Source organism: Dendrobates tinctorius, unplaced genomic scaffold (assembly GCF_039654945.1).
Source record: "Dendrobates tinctorius isolate UK_male_01 unplaced genomic scaffold, ASM3965494v1 ptg000003l, whole genome shotgun sequence".
Classification (NCBI taxonomy): domain Eukaryota; kingdom Metazoa; phylum Chordata; class Amphibia; order Anura; family Dendrobatidae; genus Dendrobates; species Dendrobates tinctorius.
Window position 1 is genome coordinate 8911505 of NW_027361671.1, and position 25996 is coordinate 8937500.

The 25996-nt window shown below is 43.1% G+C and overlaps 1 long non-coding RNA gene across 2 annotated transcripts; it reads right to left on the reverse strand.

The window, feature by feature from the left end:
* Positions 1-1997: 1997 nt before the first annotated feature.
* On the reverse strand, positions 1998-14298 carry LOC141088527 (uncharacterized). 2 transcript variants are annotated; one of them, XR_012231976.1, is made up of 5 exons: positions 14253-14298; positions 8239-8410; positions 5097-5189; positions 2619-2693; positions 1998-2317 (listed from the first exon to the last, which is right to left on the reverse strand). It is a non-coding gene; the product is annotated as an uncharacterized lncRNA (long non-coding RNA). The 2 variants fall into 2 exon arrangements; XR_012231980.1 differs by having other exon boundaries at positions 8239-8422; positions 14253-14294.
* Positions 14299-25996: the final 11698 nt, after the last annotated feature.

Here is a 25996-nt window from a genome sequence, read left to right on the forward strand (position 1 = left end):
GTCATTATAAATGGACAGGTTTTACATTTTTTCTGGTTGCAAGGAAAGGTTCCAGCAGCTGTTGGAGAGGAAAAAAGGTATCAACTACTGAGGACTCTCAATCCTGAATATTTTTCTATCTACTGGCTAACACAGTACAAAGATATACATCTTTCCTGTAATAAATTTTATTAATTTGCTCAGTTTCGATATCTTTATCTACAGATTTGTGTGAAAATCTGATGGACAGTCATAGCCAAAAGTTTACAGACTAACATAAATGCTGGTTTTCAGAAAGTTTGCTGCTTTATTACTTGTAGATCTGACAGTCAGAGGTTCCTATAGTTACTAAAGTCCAACTGTAAGCATTCCTTAAGATTTAAAACGTTAATTGACAGATACATCAAGTTTACACAAAAACTCAATAATTACAGCATTGACCCTTATTTTGCAAGAATTCTGCAATTTGTACTGCCATTATGGATATCTTCGTTTGAGCCAAATCCTGTCTGATGGCATCTCACTGTCTCCTGATCAGTGCATCACCATATCTCTGTTTTAGTCCATCTTCTTCTTGAGCATTATTGGCGGCTTGTCAAACAGATTGAGATGTGGGAAATTTACTCTCTATAGACCAAAAATGTCAATGTTTTGTTCAATGAGCCACTTACTTATCATTGCTGCCTTGTGACATGGTGCTTCATCAATCTTGAAAAATCATTGTTCATGATTAATTTTCTTTCGGATTGTTGGGAGAAGGTGCTTTTGAAGAATGTTTAGGTACTAATCTTTATTCATGGCAGTATTCTTAGGCAAAATTGTGAGTATGCCCACTCCCAGTGAAGATTAGAAACCCCTTACATTAATGGTCTGTTTGAGTCAGTGAGGAGGTTCATATGCGAGGGTTAATATGTATCCCCCAGGATGCAGACAGAGTCATATTAAACCTGCTGGAGTGCCTTGTGTTCACAACAGGAAGCCTGTGAGTCTCAAGGCAAAATAAAAGAAAGAGTGGATTGTTCCAAGTAATGACTAAGTCAGTTTGTTAGGAAAACCCGTTAAGGGCATTTATTTTTATAGGGATTTGCAGGTTTATTATTGGGGCCGGGTTTTGGAAGTGACTCTATGGCCACAATTCCATTTACATCTGTCAGTTTTTGCTTTGGGTGTGTCAGTTTGGAGTTTTCAAGTTGCAGAGCAGGTGGCTCTGTGCAACCCAGGACTGTGTGGAGCTAACACAGAGCCAGGGAACTCAAGGCGGTTGACCCACCCAAAAGACACGGCAGTGCCATTGTCCACAGCAACAGGTTCTGAGTTCTGGACTGTGTTTACGGAAACCCGGCTGTGATCCGGAGGACATCATTCCTTTGTGCGAGGTTTTTTGGACACCATTTGCTTTGAACTTTCCTATAGTCCCTGCCCATCTGTCGCACTGCACCTACCCTGCTGCACTACATCTGAAAACGCAATTACTATTGACATAACAAAGGACTCATAGCAATGTTCTACTTTTCTTGTTGGGACCATCATTTTTCCAGGTGTCCCAAAAAGTTTGAAGGGTCTTCATCTTCACTCTCATCTGTCCTAATTTTTCTCCTAAATAAAAATTCTCAAACTAAGATCTGTGTGTCATAGAAAATGAGCTTACTGGGTTGTGAAATATAGAAGCCATAATTTTTATTTTTTTAAACAAAATAATTTTCTCCATAAGTCAGAAATTTAAGCACAAATGTGTACCTTGCATAGTATGTGTGCTGTAAACAATATCTATTTTTTTGCACACTTTCTTGCAATAGTCCAATATTAGACCCGTAATTTACTCCTGAATAGTGCTGATGGTCACCACCTCTCTGTTATGCAAGTATTTTTCAAGTGATTAGAGGCTTTGAAGTATTGTGAATGGTATTTTTTTTGTGAAAATTCGACAAAACTGATGACTTCAAATTTCAAGCTATCGGCTTATCTCCAGTTGTATATTTAATATTTGTTGTGTTACACATCTCATCAACAATAGTGGATATCTGGAGCAGTAGGTTTAATTGCAAATACATATCAATGTGCATCACATTTTTTTCCATCCTATAATTACAAATTATAAATCAACTACTAAAAATTTACGATATTTTTAAAATCATCACTTACAAGTCCAATCAACCCATAGAACATTGGCCGTTAGGGTGTACCCTTTAGTTAAAACAAAATTGGTTGATTTTTTCCTTTTCTAATTAGAATATGTCTAGTAAACATTTATATTTTTTTCTTATGGTGTCTTGAAGGTTATTCAGTCTTCACCATGACGTCACTTTGTCTAGGTCAGAGTATGGTTTACATGCTGCATCTGTGGAAAATTTCAAGTTTGTTTCAGATGCTGACAGTGTTTTTCCATGTTTTACAAGTCGAAATAGCCAAATATATCTCAAGATATGGAACATAATAGCTGTATTGATAATGCTCTTGGAAATGGCTGGAATCATTGGAAAAGATATGCTGACTTGGTTAGTTTAGTGTGGACATCAGCTTTCAAACTAACAACATTGGAGTTATTGCTGCAAAGTTACATTGTTAATACAATGTGAAAAAGGGTTTTCAGCAATAAAATGCCCTTGATTATTTAACAAATTTAAATGTATAAAACTTACCAATATAGTTTAGTTCTGACAGCTGGTCCATTAACAGACATCCCAGTTCCGTAAATGGAATTTCTTGTGGTCATCCTGAAACAGGCAGAGAACTTCCTTTACCTCATTTTGTTTTCCATTGTACAGGAAGAACCCTGTCACTCTATGAGAAGGTGGAGAGAAGAACCCATCTATCTGACTAGACTTCGGAGTGGCTTTGTCCCCAGTGGCTTTCAAAGTATATTTTTCTCTTAAATGCTGTATTGTTTCAGAGTCAAGCATGACTGGCTGAAATCATGCAGTTAGTGTCTGATATATGCTGCCTAAGGATCAGGAAGCATGTGTCAGCTGTTAGATTTTCTTTTAAGTTAATTTTAAAAAAATGTTAGCATTGAATACAAAGGATATACCCATAGAATCATAGAATCGTAGAGTTGGAAGGGACCTCCTAAGCCATCTGGTCCAACCCCCTGCTCAAAGCAGGATTCGCTAAATCATCCCAGACAGATGTCTGTCCAGCCTCTGTTTGAAGACATCTATTGAAAGAGACCTTACCACCTTTTGTGGAAGCCTGTTCCACTCATTGATCATCCTCACTGTCAAAAAGTTTTTTCTAATATCTAATCTGTGTCTCCTCCCATTCAGTTTCATCCCATTGCTTCTAGTCTTTCCTTGTGCAAATGAGAATAAAGATGATCCTTCTACAATGTGACAGCCCTTGAGATATTTGTAGACAGCTATTAAATCTCCTCTCAGTCTTCTCTTCTGCAAGCTAAACATTCCCAAATCCTGCAACCTTTCCTCATAAGACAGGGTTTGCAGACGGGTCACCAATGTCTCATTATAGTGTATGTTGCCAATTGCTATAAGAATAGTTCCATTTGTAGGACCTTTGCATCAGAATTATTATCAGTTGCATTAATTAAACTTAAGATTACATTGAAAATACATTAAGCCTGTTATGAAAAGGTCACTAGTAAAGTACTGTAAGGGAAATAAGTATCACTAAGCGTGTTATCTTCAATAATATGAACTTGGGGAAAATGCTCTAGCACGCTAAGTGCTGAGATGGGTTAATCGGCCATGTTAAAAGTTGTTTTCTTTTGTAAACAGCTGAAGAGTGGGTGGGAGGTTGGTGACCGTATCTCCACCCCAAGGTAGAGTCTAGAAGGTAAATAGTCAGCCTAGTCCAGTCCTCCACAGTTGGGTTTATGGTAAAGAGAGCTTATCCTGTTGTCTTTCCTGAGCTGGCGGATCCTTGCAGCCACATAGTCTGTGCTATATTTTTTTGTGTGTTTTCCCATTATGCCAGAAAGGCTGTGTTTATTTTGCTGATCTGTGCACTAGTTTAGGCCATACCTTTTTAAAAAACCAGTATAAGATTCAAACGAGAAAAGTTCCTGTGTGATATAATCTACCACACTGTATATTTAGAAAATTCCTCTCCTCATAACCTTTTCATTCTTTTAAAACATGAGGTCTGCACAGTTGCGGTACAATCAATTTTGAACATTTTTTTTCATGCTGCCCTTTAAGTTAGACTGCAAAATTTTCATCATAGCTACTGTATGTCTAGTAATTTCATCTGTTTAACATCTAAAAATATCTTTATCTGTAGGAATCATTCTCTCAATACGATCAATGTTCAAATTATTGTCATTTTACTGAGACTTTTTAACCCGTTATTGACCTATGTTGTACATATTTGTGAAAAGTCAACACCAGGCAGTTGATGACTGTGCTATGGAAAGCTCTGATCACTGCTGTTAAGCATTTACATACTACCATGCATTACTGACAGCGGTATTTAAATGACTTGATTTCTACTTCGCACATGCAATGATGATGATGATGAGTTACCATGGCAGCCTGGGGCCTGCTGAAGGCACCCAAGGCTGCCACCATGGTCCTCTTAGGAATGGCAACCTTGAACTAAGCTCAATAGTATAATGGCAGTTACGCTAAAGTCATGACCAAATGTTTTCATTTTCAAATAATTTTATTGGTTTTAACTGATTAAACAGGTGAGGGAAAAGGGAGGTAGGAAGGGAGGATAGGGAATGGGGAATAGAAGTGAACCTTGTACAGGTATGGAAAAATGTAAAACTAGAGAACCCACAAGTAGGCACTAATTAACATATAAAGGATAACACCATAACGAAAGAAAAGGAAATAGTATGTACCGATCACCAAACCTTTTTATAGGGTAACATTCGTGGAAGGATATTCAACATTCCGATACCTCAACAGCCAAATGTAGGCCTCAATATAAGGTATAGCCTGGTAGGTCTATTTGACATGGAATTTGTTGTTCCAAGTCTTCCATTTTTTGGTGTATTTGTGAATGTGATTATTATAGATCGCAAATCTGCATTCTAGATCACTATGTTGACCTATCTTATCTAGTATATCTGAGAACTTAGGAACCTCTGCTTTCTTCCACCATTGTGCTAACATATTCTTAGTCACTAAAAGGATGTGCATGATAATGTATCTTACCGAGCAATCGAATTGTTCCATGTCCATTGACAAGAGTGCTTTTTCAGGTGTGATTGTGAAATCCTTATCAAAGAGGTAAATTTGCTGTGAGACCTGAAACCAAAAGTTTTTGATTTTTGAACAGCTCCAAAATAAATGGTAGCAGTTCCCTTGATGTCCGCAACCTCTCCAGCACAAGGGATATAGTTCTGTATTAAAATGTGATTATCTTGTCGGGGTATAGTACCACCTATTTAACAACTTAAAATAACCCTTGTGAAGACCCATTGAAATGTTAGAATTGTAGGTGTTTTTGATGGCATAGTTCCAATTCTCGAGACAGATATCAGCACCTAAATCAGACTCCCATCTCTTCATATATATGTTCCTGTGGCTCGTCAAGTCCTTAACGACAGATCTATACAAATTACACAAACTCCAAAGGTTTTTTATTTTTAAGGTTGCACAATAGTGAGGAGAGTATTTCATAGTTTAAAGTCTTCCCTTTTATGATTTTCAAAATTCTGTCTTTTAACATGGTGTAAAAGACCAACTCAGAAGATGGTAGTTTATATTTAGCCCTGATCTCACTGAATTTCCCAAACTCTACTCCACTAAGAACATCCCCTATTTTTTTGATTCCAGATTTCCCCCAAATCTCCGGTATCGGGAGATCATCTATCAATGCCAATGAAGATAGGGGTAGTTTTAAAATTTGCTCCGTTTTTTTGAAATTCTTAGGCAGCTTAATGAGTTCCCTCCAGGCAGAGATTATCGACTAAAATATAGGATGTGATGAGTTTGCACTGTGCTTTTGCAGAAGAAAGTAAAAGAAAAGCTTCCGAGTAGAATCCCTGTCGCTAACATCTTTCTCCAAACCAAACCAAGCTGGATGTGTCATGTTTTCAGTGAACCAGTGCCAGCTCTGTTTAATAAGTGAGGCCAGATATTAAGCATATATATATTGGGCAGTCCTGCGCCCCTATGTTTTATATGTTTTTAAAGTAGGTCTGCTGATATTCTAGCCTTCTTATCTTTCCTTATAAATAGTCGAATGAGCTCCTGAATTCTATCAATGGTTTGGCGTGGAAAGTTGACTGGCAGAGTCCTAAATATATATAAGATTTTGGGTAAAATAAAGGTTTTGACTGCCAGTATATTCCCAAAAATGGAAGTCTCTAACTGAACCAGGAAGGATAGATCGCCCGTAATAGTCTTGAAGATGCTGCCCAAATTAGCCCTATCTGTAGCATGGATTGATACAGTTATTCTGATCCCTAGAAAAATTATTTCTTTCTCCTCTCAGATGAACTCGGTTTGAGTCCTTAGTTCATCAATTTTGGGTTGTTTCATGTTCAAAGTTATAAATTTGGATTTGTGTGAGTTTATCTTTAAATAGGATTATCTAGAGAATTTCTCTAGTTCCTCTGAAAGGGCTTTAATAGAGTTTGCGGGATCAAGTAGTGTGAGGAAAAGATCATCTGTGAATAGCCCAATTTTAAAATTTCGTGATGGAAGTTTGAAACCCTTAATTTCATTGTTTAGTCTAATTTTTTCAGCAAGGGGCTCTATAGTGAGCGCAAATAGAAGGGGAAATAAAGGGCACCCATGCCTAGTGCCATTGGTAATGTTGAACGAGTTGGAAAGGAAATTGTTTGCATAGATTCTGGCACTAGGACCCAAGTATAAGGCAAAGACTGTTGATTGAAACTTCTCGTTAAAACCAAATCTAGCAAGAGTTGTCTTTAAATATAGCCATTTTAGTCTGTCAAACACCTTCTCGGTGTCCAGTGCCAGAAAAGCAGTTTGGGTTCCCGAGCTGTTAGCCAAATTTATCAGGTTCAACACCCTTCTAGTTCCGTCTGACGCCTGTCAGCCTTCTGTGAAACCTATCTGATCATCCACCAACAGACGTGGAAGAATATTTTTCAAGTGGTTTGCAATGATTTTTGAGTAGATTTTAATACGCTATTTATGAGCGAGATTGGCCTATAATTCTGTATCCTCTCGGGGTCTCCCCCCTCCTTTGGAATCATGACAATTGTTGCCTCCAACATCTCCTTTGGAAAGGAGCCCCGAGAGGATCAAAGACAGAAACCAACTGTGGGGCCAACATTTTTGAGAAAGACTTACAGTATTCACCAGAATGAATGCAAATGAGTTGACAATGTCCCTGGGGTGATTTTTGTATCACCTGAGGGAGAGGTAATTTTAATTATCCTTCTTTTGATTCTTTCTCTTTTTAATTTCCTCATCATGTACTTTGTGGGTTTGTTGAGAGATGTGTATGATTTATATTTTGGTGCTTTAATAACTGTATCATATTCCTGGAAAATTTCAAACCTTAAGCTCTGTCTGAGTCTCAGAATCTCAGCCTGGATGGTTAAGGAAGGAACTTTCAAATTGGTTTGTTTTTTCTCTAATTCATTTATTTGGGCTTGTAGGTTTGTAATTTGCTCTCTATTTCTCTTCTTATATCTAGAGAGGATCTGCATAAGGCTCCCTCTCAGGACAGCCTTATGGGTGTTTAAAACTGTGAACAGGTCTACTTCATCAGATACATTTTCTTTAAATTAGTTTGAGATGAGGCCTTCTATCTCTTGCTTGTACTCTAGTATATAAAACAGAGCTGGGTTATTTTTCCAACGAAATGGCCTGTCAGAGGGGGGACCCACAATAAATTCAGTGAGAACCGGGGTGTGATCTGAGATGGTCTTCTGCATGAAACATATATCCTTAATTTTAGTTAAAGTAAATATATTAGTGAGTAGTAGATCGATTCGGGAAGCTGTCTTACGTGCATCAGAGAAGTGAGAATACTCACGGGACGATGTGTTCAGACAGTGAAAAGTATCATAGAGCTCATTTTGGATTAGCCAGTTTTTTAAAGCTGGAACCTTGTGGCGGACTAATGAAGATGAGTCCATGCTGCTATCTGGGACAACATTAAAATCACCTAATAAGATAAGATCACCTGTTTTGACTTTGTCTATTTTTTTTTATTAATTTGTTCAAGAATCGAATGTGTCCCTTATTAGGAGCGTACACATTCACTATTCACTATTGTGCATGGCCTTTCATGGAGTAAGCATATGAGTATATGATGTCTGCCCAAGGAGTCTGGTATCTCTTTGATAAGATGAAAAGGAATGGTACCACCTACCAGAGTAATGACCCCAGCCATTTTATTTGTGGACAGCGACTTATAGACGTGAGGAAAATTCTTGTGCTGGAAGACTGTTTGTCGGTCGGAAGCTTGTTTAACCTCCTGCAGGCACATCAATTCGGTTCAGGATCGGTTGATCTCCCTCCAGAACGCAAACCTCTTATTTGGACTGTTGAGACCCCTCACGTTATATGATAAGATTTTCATTGTTAGTACGCAATGGCAAAACAGGAAAAAGGAAACAAGAAAAACAGAAAAATATTTTAGAAATACAAAAAGATTAGGAACTAGAGAGTTCTCCTGGAGGATTCCACACCGGTAGGAGTCTATGGCCAAATGTTTTCAGACTGACACAAATTTTGGTTTTCACAATGAAGTTTATGCAAACACTCAACATTTACAGCATTGATCCTTATTTTTCAAGACTTCTGAATTTCACCATAGCAGCTAGATATCATCTTCTGGGCCAAATTTTGACTGATGATAATTAATTATTGTGTAATCAGTAGTGTTGAGCATTCCGATACCGCAAGTATCGGGTATCGGCCGATACTTGCTGTATCGGAATTCCGATACCGACTTCCGATATTTTTTCAATATCGGAATTCGGCATCGGAATCGGAAGTTCAAAGTTGATTGACAGCCTGACGTCATCATGATGCGCGGTGTGTGCGCATCATGATGCGCCGTCATTTCGGGCCTTCCCACACAGCAATGGCATAAAGTGAGACTAGGGACTTTTTTTTTTTAAGTGGCGGAGGAATACAGTGCGGAAGGATACCTACCTTCCGTCATTGGATTCCTGCAGCCCGTAGAGAATGGCAGCATCATCTGATGCTGCAGTTCTCTACCCAAGATCGTCGTGGGACACACTCGTGGACTGCTTCGGATCGTGGGTGAGTATTTTTGTGGTTTGTTATGTTAATATTTATTCCGGAAAAGACAATGGCTTCGGGGAACAATGTGACAAGTATTGGTAAGTATGTTACTCTATGTTATATGTACTGTATGTCTATGTATGTATTGTATGAATGTATTGTATGTATGTAGTATATATGTGGTATGTATGTAGCATGTAGTATGTATGTAGTATGTATGTAGCATGCATGTAGCATGCAGTATGTATGTAGCATGCATGTAGTATATAAGTAGTATGTATGTAGCATGCATGTAGTATATATGTAGTATGTATGTAGCATGTAGCATGTATGTAGTATGTATGTGGTATGTATGTAGCATGTAGTATGTATGTAGCATGCATGTAGTATATATGTAGTATGTATGTAGCATGTAGTATGTATGTAGCATGCATGTAGTATATATGTAGTATGTATGTAGCATGTAGTATGTATGTAGTATGTATGTAGTATGTATGTGGTATGTATGTAGCATGTAGTATGTATGTAGCATGCATGTAGCATGCATGTAGTATGTATGTAGCATGCATGTAGTATGTATGTATGTAGTATGTATGTAGCATGCATGTAGTATGTATGTAGTATGTATGTAGCATGCAGTATGTATGTAGCATGTATGTAGTATGTATGTAGCATGTAGTATGTATGTAGCATATATGTAGTATGTATGTAGCATGTAGTATGTATGTAGCATGCATGTAGTATATATGTAGTATGTATGTAGCATGTAGTATGTAGTATGTATGTAGCATGCATGTAGTATGTATGTAGCATGCATGTAGTATGTATGTAGTATGTATGTAGCATGCAGTATGTATGTAGCATGTATGTAGCATGTATGTAGTATGTATGTAGTATGTATGTAGCATGTAGTATGTATGTAGCATGTAGTATGTATGTAGCATGCATGTAGTATATATGTAGTATGTATGTAGCATGCATGTAGTATGTATGTAGCATGTAGTATGTATGTAGCATGCATGTAGTATGTATGTAGTATGTATGTAGTATTTTTTTTTTTTTTTAACATTTAACACATTAGCCGTATGATGGGACTACTACTGTCCCATCATTGGCTAATGTGTCAATCACTGTCATGGTAGCAGGCATCGCCCGATGGGACTTGTAGTCCCATCGGACGATGCCTGCACAGACCCCCGAAGCCTGCACAGACCACCGGCAGGCCGGCACAGCCCCCCGGCAGGCCGGCACAGCCCCCCGGAGCCTGCACAGACCACCGGCAGGCCGGCACAGCCCCCGGCAGGCCGGCACAGCCCACCGGAGCCTGCACAGACCACCGGCAGGCTGGCACAGCCCCCCGGCAGGCCGGCACAGACCACCGGAGCCTGCACAGACCCCCTGGCAGGCCGGCACAGCCCCCCGAAAGGCCCGTACAGACCCCAGAGAGGCTGTACAAGGCAAAAACAGGGTTTTTCTTATTCCGATACCGGAAGTCCCATAGACTTGAATGGGACTTCCGGTATCGGAATCGGCGATACCGATACTTTTTTTAAAGATCGGCCGATCCATTCCGATCCGATACTTTGAAGTATCGGACGGTATCGCTCAACTCTAGTAATCAGTGCTTGGAGTTTCTCACAATTATTGTTTTTATTTGATCACCTGAAATTTCACTGACCACAGGTTCTTAATGGGATCAAGATCTGGGCAGTTTGCTGGCCATGGTGTCAAAAATTTCAATGCTTTGTTTAAAGAACCACTAAGTTATCTCTTTTGACTTGTGACATCATCTCCATCATACTGTAAAAAGCATTTTGTTGGATGCTTAGATCTCATTTTTCATTCATTAGTAGTGTTGAGCATTCCGATACCGCAAGTATCGGGTATCGGCCGATACTTGCTGTATCGGAATTCCGATACCGACTTCCGATATTTTTTCAATATCGGAATTCGGCATCGGAATCGGAAGTTCAGTTGATTGACGGCCTGACGTCATCATGATGCGCGGTGTGTGCGCATCATGATGCGCCGTCATTTCGGGCCTTCCGGGGGTCTCTGGCGGCCTGCCGGGGGGCTGTGCCGGCCTGCCGGGGGGCTGTGTGGACTGCCCGGGGTCTCTGCCGGCCTGCCGGGGGGCTGTGCCGGCCTGCCGGTGGTCTGTGCACCCTGGGAATTTCCCACACAGCAATGGCATAAAGTGAGACTAGGGACTTTTTTTTTTTTTAAGTGGAGGAGGAATACAGTGCGGAAGGATACCTACCTTCCGTCATTGGATTCCTGCAGCCCGTAGAGAACGGCAGCATCATCTGATGCTGCAGTTCTCTACCCAAGATCGTCGTGGGACACACTCGTGGACTGCTTCGGATCGTGGGTGAGTATTTTTGTGGTTTGTTATGTTAATATTTATTCCGGAAAGACAATGGCTTCGGGGAACAATGTGACAAGTATTGGTAAGTATGTTACTCTATGTTATATGTACTGTATGTCTATGTATGTATTGTATGAATGTATTGTATGTATGTAGTATATATGTGGTATGTATGTAGCATGTAGTATGTATGTAGTATGTATGTAGCATGCATGTAGCATGCAGTATGTATGTAGCATGCATGTAGTATGTATGTAGTATGTATGTAGCATGCAGTATGTATGTAGCATGCATGTAGTATGTATGTAGCATGTATGTAGCATGCATGTAGTATGTATGTAGCATGTATGTAGTATGTATGTAGTATATATGTAGTATGTATGTAGCATGTAGTATGTATGTAGCATGCATGTAGTATATATGTAGTATGTAGCATGCATGTAGTATGTATGTAGTATGTATGTAGTATATATGTAGTATGTATGTAGCATGTAGTATGTATGTAGCATGCATGTAGTATTTTTTTTTTTTTTTTTTTTAACATTTAACACATTAGCCGGATGATGGGACTACTACTGTCCCATCATTGGCTAATGTGTCAATCACTGTCATGGTAGCAGGCATCGCCCGATGGGACTTGTAGTCCCATCGGACGATGCCTGCACAGACCCCCGGAGCCTGCACAGCCCCCCGGCAGGCCGGCACAGCCCCCCGGCAGGCCGGCACAGCCCCCCGGAGCCTGCACAGCCCCCCGGCAGGCCGGCACAGCCCCCCGGCAGGCCGGCACAGCCCCCCGGAGCCTGCACAGCCCCCCCGGCAGGCCGGCACAGACCACCGGAGCCTGCACAGACCCCCTGGCAGGCCGGCACAGCCCCCCGAAAGGCCCGTACAGACCCCAGAGAGGCTGTACAAGGGCAGGAAAGGGTTTTTCTTATTCCGATACCGGAAGTCCCATAGACTTGAATGGGACTTCCGGTATCGGAATCGGCGATACCGATACTTTTTTTAAAGATCGGCCGATACCATCCGATACGATACTTTGAAGTATCGGACGGTATCGCTCAACTCTATTCATTAGTGTTCATAGGCAAAACTGTGAATGAGCCCACTTATTGGATGAAAAGCAAATCCACGCATAAATGGTCTCAGGATGCTATACTGTTATCATGACATAGGACTCACGGTAGCTTTCAGCTTTTCTTCACCGGACAATCATTCTTTCAGATGTCCCAATCAGTCTCATGGGGCTTCATCAGGAAAAATGACTTTACCCCAGTTCTCTGTAGTCGAATCCTTGTACTTCCTGTACATTAATTTTTTCTGCAACAGCAGAACTTGTGCTGAGCTTAATTATTTTTACTAAGGACTCACTCATGTGACCGTATAACGTGGCTGAGTGCTATCCGATAGTTCATCATAAAGCACTCGGACCAACAATATACTATGGGTTTAGTGCAGAACCGCAATTTTGTTCTCATGCTGACTTGGCATGAGGAAACAATCCCAGCATGGATCATGCATACCTTTGCAAGTCTATGAATGCTTGTGAAATCTTGGACTGTAGTCAGTTGTCATCTAAATGCAGCTGAACTTTCGCAAAAACAGAGAACGGACAAGATGGAGAAATTAAGTTCCGCATCTTCTCCACACCTGTACTCCGATTTTCTCATGTGAGAGAATCAGACCACAGTAAGATGACACTTGGATCAATGTCTGAGAGAGTTTGAGCTGAGCGACATTAGCATAGAAGGCCTGATTCTCGTATGAGAGAACCGACGGCCGTGTGACCCCAGCCTTACACTATTGATTTGTTACTCTACAGAACGGTTACTCAAAGTGGAGTGCCCACCAAGCCAGAAACCAGGAAATGAAAGAGACTGGAAATTTGTGTGCTGCTCAAGAGACAAATTGAGAATAACCTTTTTACAGTTTGGACATTCATTCGACATTATGCGATTTGTGTTATGCACGTTATGGAGGCAGTGCTAGGAGCGCTATAATATAGGCAGTGGTGCTAATGCTGGAACTTGTTAGATCTGTGTAACGCATGCTATAACTCAGGAACAATATATGAGACGTTCATTTACAAAGTTACTTATTAAAGTAAATAAATTTTATATGTAAATTGTGAAATGTGTTCTAGGGTTGGAGGATTACACTAAATAAAATACAAATAAAGTGCAATCACAACCCGGGATCCACCTTGCAGAGATGTTACCTGCTGCTAGTGTGAATGATGATGGAACAAAATAGCAAGCGTTACCTTAAACACACTATGTTAGCGTCACACAGTGTGATAGGGACACCGAGTACCAAGCTCAGTTACTTCACCGAGAGGTGCTGCACTAAGTGTGCGAAGTGCTAAACCCTGTTAACATCACAGGGACATTAGCACATGGAAAAGGCTTCCTCTGCAACTAAACTGTGCTAACCTGAACACATGAATGAAGTAGATGCTGAGTTGGAAGAAAGAACTTTTATGACGCCAGGTACAATACCCTGTTGCCTTCATAGAGAAGTAAAACATAAGGGTTGAGCTTGCTCTGTAACTGACCTGTGTTAACCGCACACAAGAAAAAAATAGATGCTAAGCCAAGCGGCTAGTTACCCCAGTCATGACGCTACTGAACTTGTGCCTGACTGGCACCCTAAGCATGTGGCAGGCTTGATACTCAGGCATTGAGCCATGGGTACAAAACCGCATAGGTGTGCTACCTGTCTTGCCAACATGTACAGTCTAAGAGCATAAACAAACACACACCAACCTGCAGCCACAGTGGTAGAGTAACCACCGACACACACCAAACATGAATGATACTATCATGCCCGTATGCATCGCTGAGAGCCTTTTATATGCTAAGCTCCACCCCAAACACTCACGCCCAGTCGGTCAAGGTGTCACCTGCGGGCCCATCTGGAGCTGCCACCTCACCAGGGCAGCTAATGTCCAACCACCAATGGGAGAACACCACATCTCGGACATGCTCAGTAAGATGATCTCTGGACTTAGACTCTGGAGTGCAAGGCTGCACCTGTATATCACTGGTTACCATAGCCGTGGCTGGAGAGCCAGCAGTACCAAATGTATACAATGAGCCCGAGCAAGGCGTTGGGCCAGATGTCTGTGCTGAGCAGCCAACGCAGTGGCTGGACCTGAATGGGAGACTGCAGAAGCAGATAATGCTTGGGATCTATCACTCACAGTGGAAAAATCTTGATGCCTAATAGTGTGAACAAATGCTTTTTTAATAAAATTCTTTCTTACCTAAATTTAGACCTTTATAATAAGAAGTATGGTAAGTAACTCTAAAAGTAGGAACTGCTGGAAATGTGATAGTAATTGTGTAAAGTAAAAAAATATAATGTTATGACATAGTTTAGAAATCTATGGCATTATTTCATAAACTGAGCTTGCAAATGTACTGTATATGCTTTGAGCTATAAATCTGCATTCTTGTGTCTCAGAGCTCTTGAGCTATAACAATACAAGTGAATGTTTGTTTTAAATTAACTCAGAAACTTCTATGAATTTTTATCTCTTAATTATACACTTCAAACTAAAAAATGCAATTTAATTTTGGGCAATTTATTATATTTAAAACCTGTACTGTGAATTCCCAATATGCATACTATATATAAATAACTGTAAAATAATTCTGCATAATTTAAAGGGTTTTCTCATCTCCAAGATCCTGTCCGAATATATACTAGGTTTATTATTAATAATAATAATAGCAAATACCTCCAATTAGAAATGTATAGTTCTTCCGATTCACTATGTCATTTACCCCATGTGAAGAGCATTGCAGTACCTTAGGTATCCATGGTTACAACTCATATAGTGACAGTTAGTTATTAGTGGTTGTAACCATGGATACCTAAGCTACTGTAATTCCCTGGATATGGAGTAAGCAATGAAGTCAATCAGAAGAACTATGCTACATTTCTATTTGGAGATATTTGCTATTAATATTATTACACCTACTATACATTGGGATAGGATCTTAGACATGGAAATACCCCTTTAAGTAAATATTTTACTATTCATCAAGTTGAAAAATCAGATTACCACTTATTTTTGATCTCTCATAGATTTTGTGCAACTCCAACAGACATAAAAAAGAGAGCTGTCAAGCAATCTCTTCATTAGATTACATGGCCACCGCAAAGAGTGGAGCAGATGTCAGAAGCCTCATTTTTCCTGAGTTCCCAGAGGCTTATGGTATTAGGCACCAGGATTTTTCCATTGCACATGATGGATCTCAAGCCTTGTCTTGTGCTGTGGTCTCCCATTCAAGCGTAGTCACTGGGATGACTGGTCAGCACAGATGCCAGACCCAGCGCCTTGCCCAGGATCATGCTGCACATGTAGTTGCTGCTGGCTCTCCAGCTAAGCCTATGGTGACTACTGCTTTACACATGCAGCATTGTACTATGGAGCCTAAGTTAAAGATTTCATCCTACTGAGCATGTCCGGGATGTGGCGCCTTCTCATTGGTGCTTGGGCATCACCTGCTCTGGTTATGTGGCAGTTTCTGATTGGTCCACAGGCAAAGTCCTGCCTGTCTGGACTTAAGCTGTATGTATAAAAGGTCCTCTGGAGCACACGCCTGTGCACTAGTATCACGTGTGTTTGGTGTGTTGGTGGCTACTTTGCCACCCTATGTGCACGTGTCCCACTAATAGCACTGTGTCTAGACAGGCAGTGTAGGGTGGGAACTCCCACTTGAACTTAGCATCTGCATTGGGTGTCCTCAGGCACACGTGCTAAAGCACACCGTGTGTCAGAGCAGGGTCAACCAACAGCTTAGTCTTCCTTGGGGGTTAAGCTATAGGGACCCCAATTAGTATTTTTCTATATTCCTGTGCAGTCTAACGGGGTATAGTCTTTTTGCTTTGCTTCATAGTACTACTCTGTGGTGCAACAGGGCTTGTTGCTTTGTGCTCTGTGCACACTGAGTGACATTTAAGTGTTTTCTCACACCACATGGTGGACCCCGGTTTGCTGACGCACCTTATTATAATTTCTTATTTGGTGCATTCCGCCAATACTAACATATGGCATACCCTTTTGAGATGAAAAACTATCTCTATTTTCTATATAAAATGTGCAGAGGTAATTTGTTGGCACATACGTTTTGCGGAATTTAACAAATACTGTAACGTATCACTAAGCAAATTTGCTGCAATACTGCATGTTCTCAAGACCCTTAACAGGCTAAAATTCATATCACATTCACTTGGTGACCACTAAAGCTAGCTGATATGACAAAATCATAATTTGACAAATTTTACTGTTAAATGTAATTTAAAATGGTAGTCAGGATAAGCAATTCATAACACTCGGCCAAGAGAGGAAAACGCCCAGAAATATGAACACAAAGGAGAGCGGAGTAGAGAAAAACCACCAAAAGTAAAAAATATAGATAATTTTAGTGAGCCAATATTGCATATATTGAGCCAAAGGGTTAATCCAGCTTACCCATCATCAGTGGTAGCATTCACACGTATCCCTGCTGGCACCTTTGATGCACATTTCGCATGGCAGCTTTTTCAAAAAGGGGGTTATGCTGTACCAGCATGTCAACTTAATTATTTTCCTGCACTGTGATGTGCATTGCGTTTCATATTTTTATGCAATATTGGCTCAATAAAATTATCTACAGGGTGGGCCATTTATATGGCTACATCTAAATAAAATGGAAATCGTTGGTGATATCAACTTCCTGTTTGTGGCACATTAGTATACGGGAGGGGAGAAACTTTTCAAGATGGGTGGTGACTATGGCGGCCATTTTGAAGTCGGCCATTTTGGATCAACTTTATTTTTTCCAATGGGAAGAGGGTCATTTGACACATAAAACTTATTGAGAATTTCACAAGAAAAACAATGGTGTGCTTGGTTTTAACATAACTATTCTTTCATGAGTTATTTACAAGTTTATGACTACTTTTAAAATGTGTTCAAAGTGCTGCCCATTGTTTTGGATTGTCAATGCAACCCTCTTCTCCCACTATTGACATTTTTTTTTCCTCCATCCATCCAATAGCACTTGGTAACTTAGGTATTGAATGATGACAGGATTATGCAGGATTATTTGAAAATGCCTATTTATTATAATGATGGCTGGACAATACACAACTGTCACGTTTCCACCCCTAAGTGTGCATGGGATACAGTTATTGACAGCCCGACTCTCCAATCTGAGTCTGGAAGGCACTGGCTAGCTCCAAGTGTTCATTATCCCAGGTGATTGCCATGCTACTTAGCTGAGCTATTTCTCCAAGACCTCTGCCAGATGTACATTCATCTATGTGTGATTTCTTTCCTCTGTGCCTTGCGTTCTGTATATTGATCTTTCGTTGCCTGACCTTGGACCTTGTTATTACCATCTGTCTGTTTAACTCATTCTGCTCTGATCCTCTATCCTTCTGGTATTCTGACCTCGGAACGTTACCTGACTATACTTGTCTCTTCCTTTTATTTATGATGTACCCTCCTGGCTTCTGACCTGGCACTCCTTGACTATCCTGACTCACAGTTTGGCTGTGAGAAGTGACTATCATCACATTAATTCAGGCTGATTCATTTTTCTTTTTCGCCAGTATGGATCCTGTTCACACACTTTGTGACCAGGTGGCAAATTTGACGCAGATGACTCAGGATCTGGTTAAGGAATGCCAGAGTCTGGAGTGTTCACAATATCAGTTGCAGGTCAGATAAATAATTTTATGAAGACCCCCCCTATAGGCTCCACTGCCGGCTGTGGCTGTGACATCTGTACCCTCTGATGTACAGTTGGTCTCACCCGAACCTGTGATATCCCTCCATGATAAATTTTTGGAAGAGAAAAACAGTTTAGGGTATTCAGGCAGATCTGTAGGTTATATTTTATCCTGCACCCCTGGTCATCAGGGAAGGCATTCCAGCAGGTGGGAATTAACATGTCCCTACTGCAAGGGGGTCCTCATATCTGGTCATTTTCTTTGTTCCCACAAGCCCCAGAAGGAATTCTTGTTGATGACTTTTTTGACAGTTTAGGTCTGATATATGATGAACCTGACAGAATCCAGGTCGCTGAGGCTAAGATAATGAACCTGGCACAGGAGGGTTACACAGCTGATGACTAATGTGCGGAGTTCCGGCAGAGATCCACCAAAGTTCTGTGAATTGATGCTGCTTTCATGTGCCAGTTCCAAAAAGGCCATTCCGGAACTCTTTAGGATGCTCTGGTCCTTCATAATGCCCCCTGTTCTCTGGTGGAGGCCATGACTCAGAATCCTTGAGAGACGTGGTGAACAGCAGGCTGCTCATTATACTTCCTCGGAGCAGGTCCATTTACCTGAAGTGGAACCATTGGAGGTTAGAGCTGCCAGTCTCCGTGTTGCAGAGAGAAGATGTAGACAAGATCTCGCACACTGTCTATACTGTAGTTTCTCTGGACATTTTCTTAAGAGTTGCCCAACTCATCCTCAAGCAGTCAAACCATCGGGAGAACATGTGAGTCTAGGTGACTGCCAAGGAGGTCACCCAGATTCCCAGGTGTCTTTTTCTTCCTTTGATAAAGTACTGAAAAATACGATGTTATCCTTCAAGAACCAGGTGTTTTCTACATTGGCATTCATTGACTTTGGGTCTGCTGCTAACTTTATTGAATCAGGAATGGTTCTAAATTTATGAGTAGTGACAGTTAATTTAGAAAGACCCATTCACATCGTCACCCTTGACAAGACACCATTAGCTCACACTTTGGTCAAGAGAACAACGGTGGATTTCACTCTTCAAGTTAGAGCACTCCACTTTGAATCCATCCCCTGTTTTGTGTTGGATAATTTACCTGCTGGATTGATACTTGGGTTTCCATTGTTCCAGATTAACAAACCTGTTATTGATTGGTGTCTGAAAGAGATTATGAAATGGAGCTCCAATTGTAACAAGAAAAGTCTAAAAAACATATAAATATGCTCCGCTAGTCTGAAGGGTCTTCCGGGGATCCTGAAGGACTTCGGAGATGTGTTCTCGGAAAAAGAGGTGGAGATTAGAGTTGAGCGAAACGGGTCGAAAAAATTCAAAAGTCGCCGACTTTTGGCAAAGTCGGGTTTCATGAAACGAAACCCAACCCTAGGATGAGGTCGGCCACGAGGTCGGCGACTTACGCGCCAAAGTCGCGTTTCAAAAGTTTGTTTTGCGCTCTTTTTCAGCCAATCAGGATCCACGGACACTGTGGGCAACGTGATGACCTAGGCACGGGTCACCACCATCTTTCAGAAGGGCATGCAATTGATTGGCTTGCTTTGGTGGGCGTCACAGGGGGTATAAAAGGGCGTGCACGCCGACCGCCATCTTACTTCTGCCGATCTAAGTATAGGGAGAGGTAGCTGCTGATTCTGTAGGGAGAGCGTTAGGCAGGGAAGAAGACAAAAAAACTGCTTCTGCTGCTAGCGATTTGGCCTGCACAACACACAAGTCACTGTGTGTGCAGTGCAAGGGGAGGCTATATTGTGGTGTATCAGTGGTGTTGGTTGTTGGGCTGCCTTTTAAGGCTTCCTGACACGCTGGCATTGCTGTTTACCCACTGCTCCGCAAACTGCTTTTTTAAAAGCAATCCAATCTCCCTTATCCTCTAGTCACTTTTGTCACAGCTGTGCCATCGAGCGTGTTACATAGCGCTCAGATATCAGTGGGCCTCACACAATCCACAAGTGTCCAGTGTCCAAAAGTGTACGCAGAGATTCAAAATCTCCATTATCCTCTCGTCACTTTGGTCACAGGCAGCTGTGCCATCGAGCATGTCACATAGCGCTCAGATATCAGTGGGCCTCACACAATCCACAAGTGTCCAGTGTCCAAAAGTGTACGCAGAGATTCAAAATCTCCATTATCCTCTCGTCACTTTGGTCACAGGCAGCTGTGCCATCGAGCGTGTCACATAGCGCTCAGATATCAGTGGGCCTCACACAATCCACAAGTGTCCAGTGTCCAAAAGTGTACGCAGAGATTCAAAATCTCCATTATCCTCTCGTCACTTTGGTCACAGGCAGCTGTGCCATAGAGCATGTCACATAGCGCTCAGATATCAGTGGGCCTCACACAATCCACAAGTGTCCAGTGTCCAAAAGTGTACGCAGAGATTCAAAATCTCCATTATCCTCTCGTCACTTTGGTCACAGGCAGCTGTGCCATCGAGCGTGTCACATAGCGCTCAGATATCAGTGGGCCTCACACAATCCACAAGTGTCCAGTGTCCAAAAGTGTATGCAGAGATTCAAAATCTCCATTATCCTCTCGTCACTTTGGTCACAGGCAGCTGTGCCATCGAGTGTGTCACATAGCGCTCAGATATCAGTGGGCCTCACACAATCTACAAGTGTCCAGTGTCCAAAAGTGTACGCAGAGATTCAAAATCTCCATTATCCTCTCGTCACTTTGGTCACAGGCAGCTGTGCCATCGAGCGTGTCACATAGCGCTCAGATATCAGTGGGCCTCACACAATCCACAAGTGTCCAGTGTCCAAAAGTGTACGCAGAGATTCAAAATCTCCATTATCCTCTCGTCACTTTGGTCACAGGCAGCTGTGCCATCGAGCGTGTCACATAGCGCTCAGATATCAGTGGGCCTCACACAATCCAAAAGTGTCCAGTGTCCACAAGTGTCTGCAGAAATTCTAAATCTCCCCTGTCCTATAGACACCTTGTACCTTGTTTTACATTACTATATAGTTTGTTGGATTTTGTCTACATTTCTACCAAAAATGAGGAAGGCTGGTGGAAGAGGCCGTGGAATTGGGCGGGGGTTGGCAGCTGGTAATGATGGTGTTGGTGGTGGATCTGATGGTAGTGGCAACAGCAAAATAGGACCGAATGCAGGAGGTGCTGACCCTGCGCCATCGTCTGGCTACATAAGGCCTCGAACGCTTAGTTTTCTAGGAGTTGGCAAACCGCTTTTAAAGGCAGAGCATCAGGAAAAAGTTTTGTCTTACATTGCTGACTCAGCCTCCAGCTCTATCACCTCCTCTTCTTCAGTTGTAAAAAGTAAAAGCACTGAGTCGTCATTGGAGGCTCATGTTCATGAACCACACCTTTCCTTGTGTCCTTCACCCCAACCAAGATTGAAGGATGACGCAGGCCATACTACTGATTACTCCATGGAGCTGTTTTCACATACCATGCCTGGATTATCAAGTCAAATGGTGAATTACCCAGGCCAAGATGAATCTGACATGGAGTGCACTGATGCACAGCCGCTGATGGATGATTCTGCTGGTACATTCACTCAGAGCACTACATTGTCCTCGCAGTGTACAGAGCCAGATTTTGACCCTGATGAGACTCAGGTGCCCCTTCCCGCACACTATACCACCATACACGGTGACACAGAGAAAGGTGCACATGACATTGAAGAGGAGGTGATGGATGACCCAGTTGTTGACCCAGATTGGCATCCATTGGGGAAAGAGGGTGCTGCTTCCAATAGCTCAGATGAGGAGCATCCACAGCAGACATCGACATCGCAACAGCTGTTATCTGGCAGGCCCGGAGCACTCCAAAGACAGGTTCCAAACATCAAAAGAGTTGCTGGACAGCTTGTCCAGAGGGTCAAAAGATCACAGCGTGCTAGGCCGCAAAATGTCTGCCAAAGTAGGAAGAGTGCAGTGTGGCACTTTTTTGAACAAATCCTCATGATCAGGCCAAGGTTATCTGTAAGAAGTGCGCAAAGACCTTTAGCCGAGGGAAAAATCTGAAAAATTTGAATACCAGTTGCATGCTTAGACATTTAACCAGCATGCACTTGCAAGCGTGGACACAACACCAAACCTCAAGTGCCACATGTGCAACTGATCACAACGAAGGTAGTCAGCAACACTACATTGTTTCCCCCACTGTAAGCCCACCGGTTAGCACAGCAGCAAATGTAGAGGTGTCGTTGCAAGGCCACAGCAGTCAGGGAATCCCACTGTTATATCAATGAAAGACTGATTCTAGGCCATCAGAAAGAACACCAACTCCATCACCATCATCAACCCTCTCTCAGTCCGCCCTGTCCACCGCTACTTCCACCATATGCAGCTCTCAAGTCCAGCTCACCCTCCCAGACACTATGAGTAGGTCAAGAAAGTACTCAGTCTCTCATCCGCGTACACTGGGTTTGAACGCTCACATTGCCAAACTAATCTCGTTTGAGATGATGCCCTTTCGGTTGGTGGAAAGCACAGCTTTCCGCGAACTCATGGCCTATGCAGTACCACGCTATGACCTACCCAGTCGCCACTTCTTCTCTCGCAAAGCCATCCCAGCCCTCCACCATCATGTGAAAGACCGCATTGTCCATGCACTCAAGCAGTCAGTGAGCGGAAAGGTGCACCTCACAACTGATGCATTGTCCAGTCGGCATGGCCAGGGCCGTTACGTGTCCATCACTGCGCACTGGGTTAATGTGGTGGATGCAGGGTCCACAGGGGACAGCGGTGGTGGGACAGTGCTGCCTAGCCCACGGTATAGGAAACAGTTGGCTGTAGGCGTTCGACCCTCCTCCTCCTCCTCCTCCAGAAGCGAAAGCTCGTCCACAGAGCGCAGTCGTACAAGCACTCCATCTGCAGCTGCCACTGTTGCACACGATGTGTCCCCCTATCGAGCAGCTAGTGGAAAGCGTCAGCAGGCTGTGTTGCAGATGATGTGTTTGGGCGACAGACACACCGCCGAGGTGCTGGCCGAGTACTTGAAGCGACAAACTGAGTCATGGCTGGGCAGTGTACATCTTGAGGCAGGCAAGGTAGTTAGTGATAACGGCCGTAATTTTGTGGCAGCCATAGCCCTTTCAAAACTCAGCCACATACCTTGCTTGGCTCACACCTTGAACCTGGTGGTGCAGTGCTTCCTCAAAAATTATCCGGAGTTAACAGCCCTGCTCCAGAAGGTGCGAAGACTGTGCGCGCACATCCGCCGGTCGCCTGTACACTCTGTTTGTATGCAGAAGCTGCAGCGATTGCTCCACCTTCCCAACCACCGCCTCATTATCGACATTGCAACAAGGTGGAACTCCACCCTGCACATGGTGGAGCGGCTGTGCGAGCAGAGGCAGACCATAATGCATTTGTGGGAGGATACACGGCCAGGCACTTTGAGAGCAGACATGGAGTTGACAGGCGTGCAGTGGTCGAAGCTGAAAGACCTTTGTAAAGTCCTTCAGTGTTTTGAGGAATGCACACGGCTGGTAAGCGCAGACGACGCCATCCTAAGCATGAGAATCCCACTTATGCGTCTGCTCATGCAAACTTTGACGCACCTTAAGGAGCAGGCGTCTGCAGCCAATGTTGATGAGGAGGAAGAGGAGGAGGGAATCCTTGATGACATTCAGCCATTGTCTGCTCAGGGACCTCTCCTGGACGAGGTGGAGGAAGAAGAGGAGGAGGAGGAGGAGGATGATGGGGATGATTACTTAGGGGAGGAGGATGCATCTCGTGGGGCAAGTGAAAATGTTGGCGTGGCAAGGTCTGGTACAGGGTTTGTGCGTGACTGGAGGGATGTGGATTTGCCAGAAAGTGCTCCTCCACCCAGCACTCACAGTGCATCATTGACACCGGGAACATTGGCCCACATGTCAGATTATGCCTTGCGGATCCTAAAAAGGGACCCCCGCATTGCCAAAATGATGAACGATGACGACTACTGGTTGGTCAGCATCCTGGATCCACGCTATAAAGGCAAATTACAAAACATCATGCCACAGGAGAACCTTGACCTAATATTGGCTAATAAACAAGCAACTCTGGTAAATCGGTTGCTTCAGGCATTCCCAGCACACAGCAGCGGTGATGGTTCTCACACGAGCCGTACGGGCCGGGGGCAGCTTGGCAGAGGTGTTCGTGGTGCACACAGCAGAAGTGGCGTTGGAGACAGGGGTTTCATGACAATGTTGTGGACTGATTTTTCAAATACCGCTCACACAACTGGTAATACTGCATCGATGGAAAGTGACAGGAGACAGCAGTTGTCAACTATGGTTACAAACTACTTTTCCTCCCATATCGATGTTCTCCCACACAGGTCATTCCCCTTTGACTATTGGGCCGCTAAACTGGACGCCTGGCCTGAATTGGCACAATATGCCTTACAGGAGCTCGCTTGCCCAGCTGCAAGTGTGCTATCGGAAAGAGTCTTCAGTGCAGCTGGATCAATCCTGACAGAAAAAAGGACCCGTCTGTCAACCCAAAATGTGGATGATCTAACCTTCATTAAAATGAACCACGCATGGGTTTCCAAGGATTTTGTCCCACCTTCCCCTGATGACACATAGGGTGACAGAAAAATGGCTTGCTTTGGTCCACCTCTTCCTAGTACTTCACCTATTTCTCCTTTTGCATCAGCTGAATGTCCAACATCAACGTATGCCACTTTCTAAAACTCCCTAACTGTGCTGCCTCCCCCCCATGGCCGGGGTAACCACCTAGCGCACGACACCGTGCGAGTGCCGTTGCCCTGGACAGGTGGGTAGGCCGACTCTTGGGCGCGGGCACTGGCACAGGGTCCCTCATAGTGCAATCAAGTGTCTCTGACGGTGGTGGTGCACACCCGCCGTCAGACACACCGCTGTACTATGAGGGGCCCAGTGCCAGTACCGACGCCCACGAGTGGGCCCCCCTTGCTTGGGCAGGGCCCCAGCATTTGCAATCTATACCTCTCCCTGCTCCTCCGCTGTGTAATCTGGGCCGTCAAATCCATACTGTGCCTGACACCGTCTGAGCCTGCCTCCTGAGACATATATTTTGAATGTGTACGCTATCCATACATGTTATCCAGGGATACAGTACCGTTTCTAACCTTTGTGCAATGACGTGCAATCCATACTGGGCCTAACACCGTCTGAGCCTGCCTCATGCTGTATAGACATATATTTTGAATGTGTACGCTATCCATACATGTTATCCGGGGATACGGTACCCTTTCTAACCTTTGTGCAATGACGTGCAATCCATACTGGGCCTAACACCGTCTGAGCCTGCCTCATGCTGTATAGACATATATTTTGAATGTGTACGCTATCCATATATGTTATCCGGGGATACGGTACCCTTTCTAACCTTTGTGCAATGACGTGCAATCCATACTGGGCCTAACACCGTCTGAGCCTGCCTCATGCTGTATAGACATATATTTTGAATGTGTACGCTATCCATACATGTTATCCGGGGATACAGTACCCTTTCTAACCTTTGTGCAATGACGTGCAATCCATACTGGGCCTAACACCGTCTGAACCTGCCTCATGCTGTATAGACATATATTTTGAATGTGTACGCTATCCATACATGTTATCCAGGGATACGGTACCCTTTCTAACCTTTGTGCAATGACGTGCAATCCATACTGGGCCTAACACCGTCTGAGCCTGCCTCATGCTGTATAGACATATATTTTGAATGTGTACGCTATCCATACATGTTATCCGGGGATACGGTACCCTTTCTAACCTTTGTGCAATGACGTGCAATCCATACTGGGCCTAACACC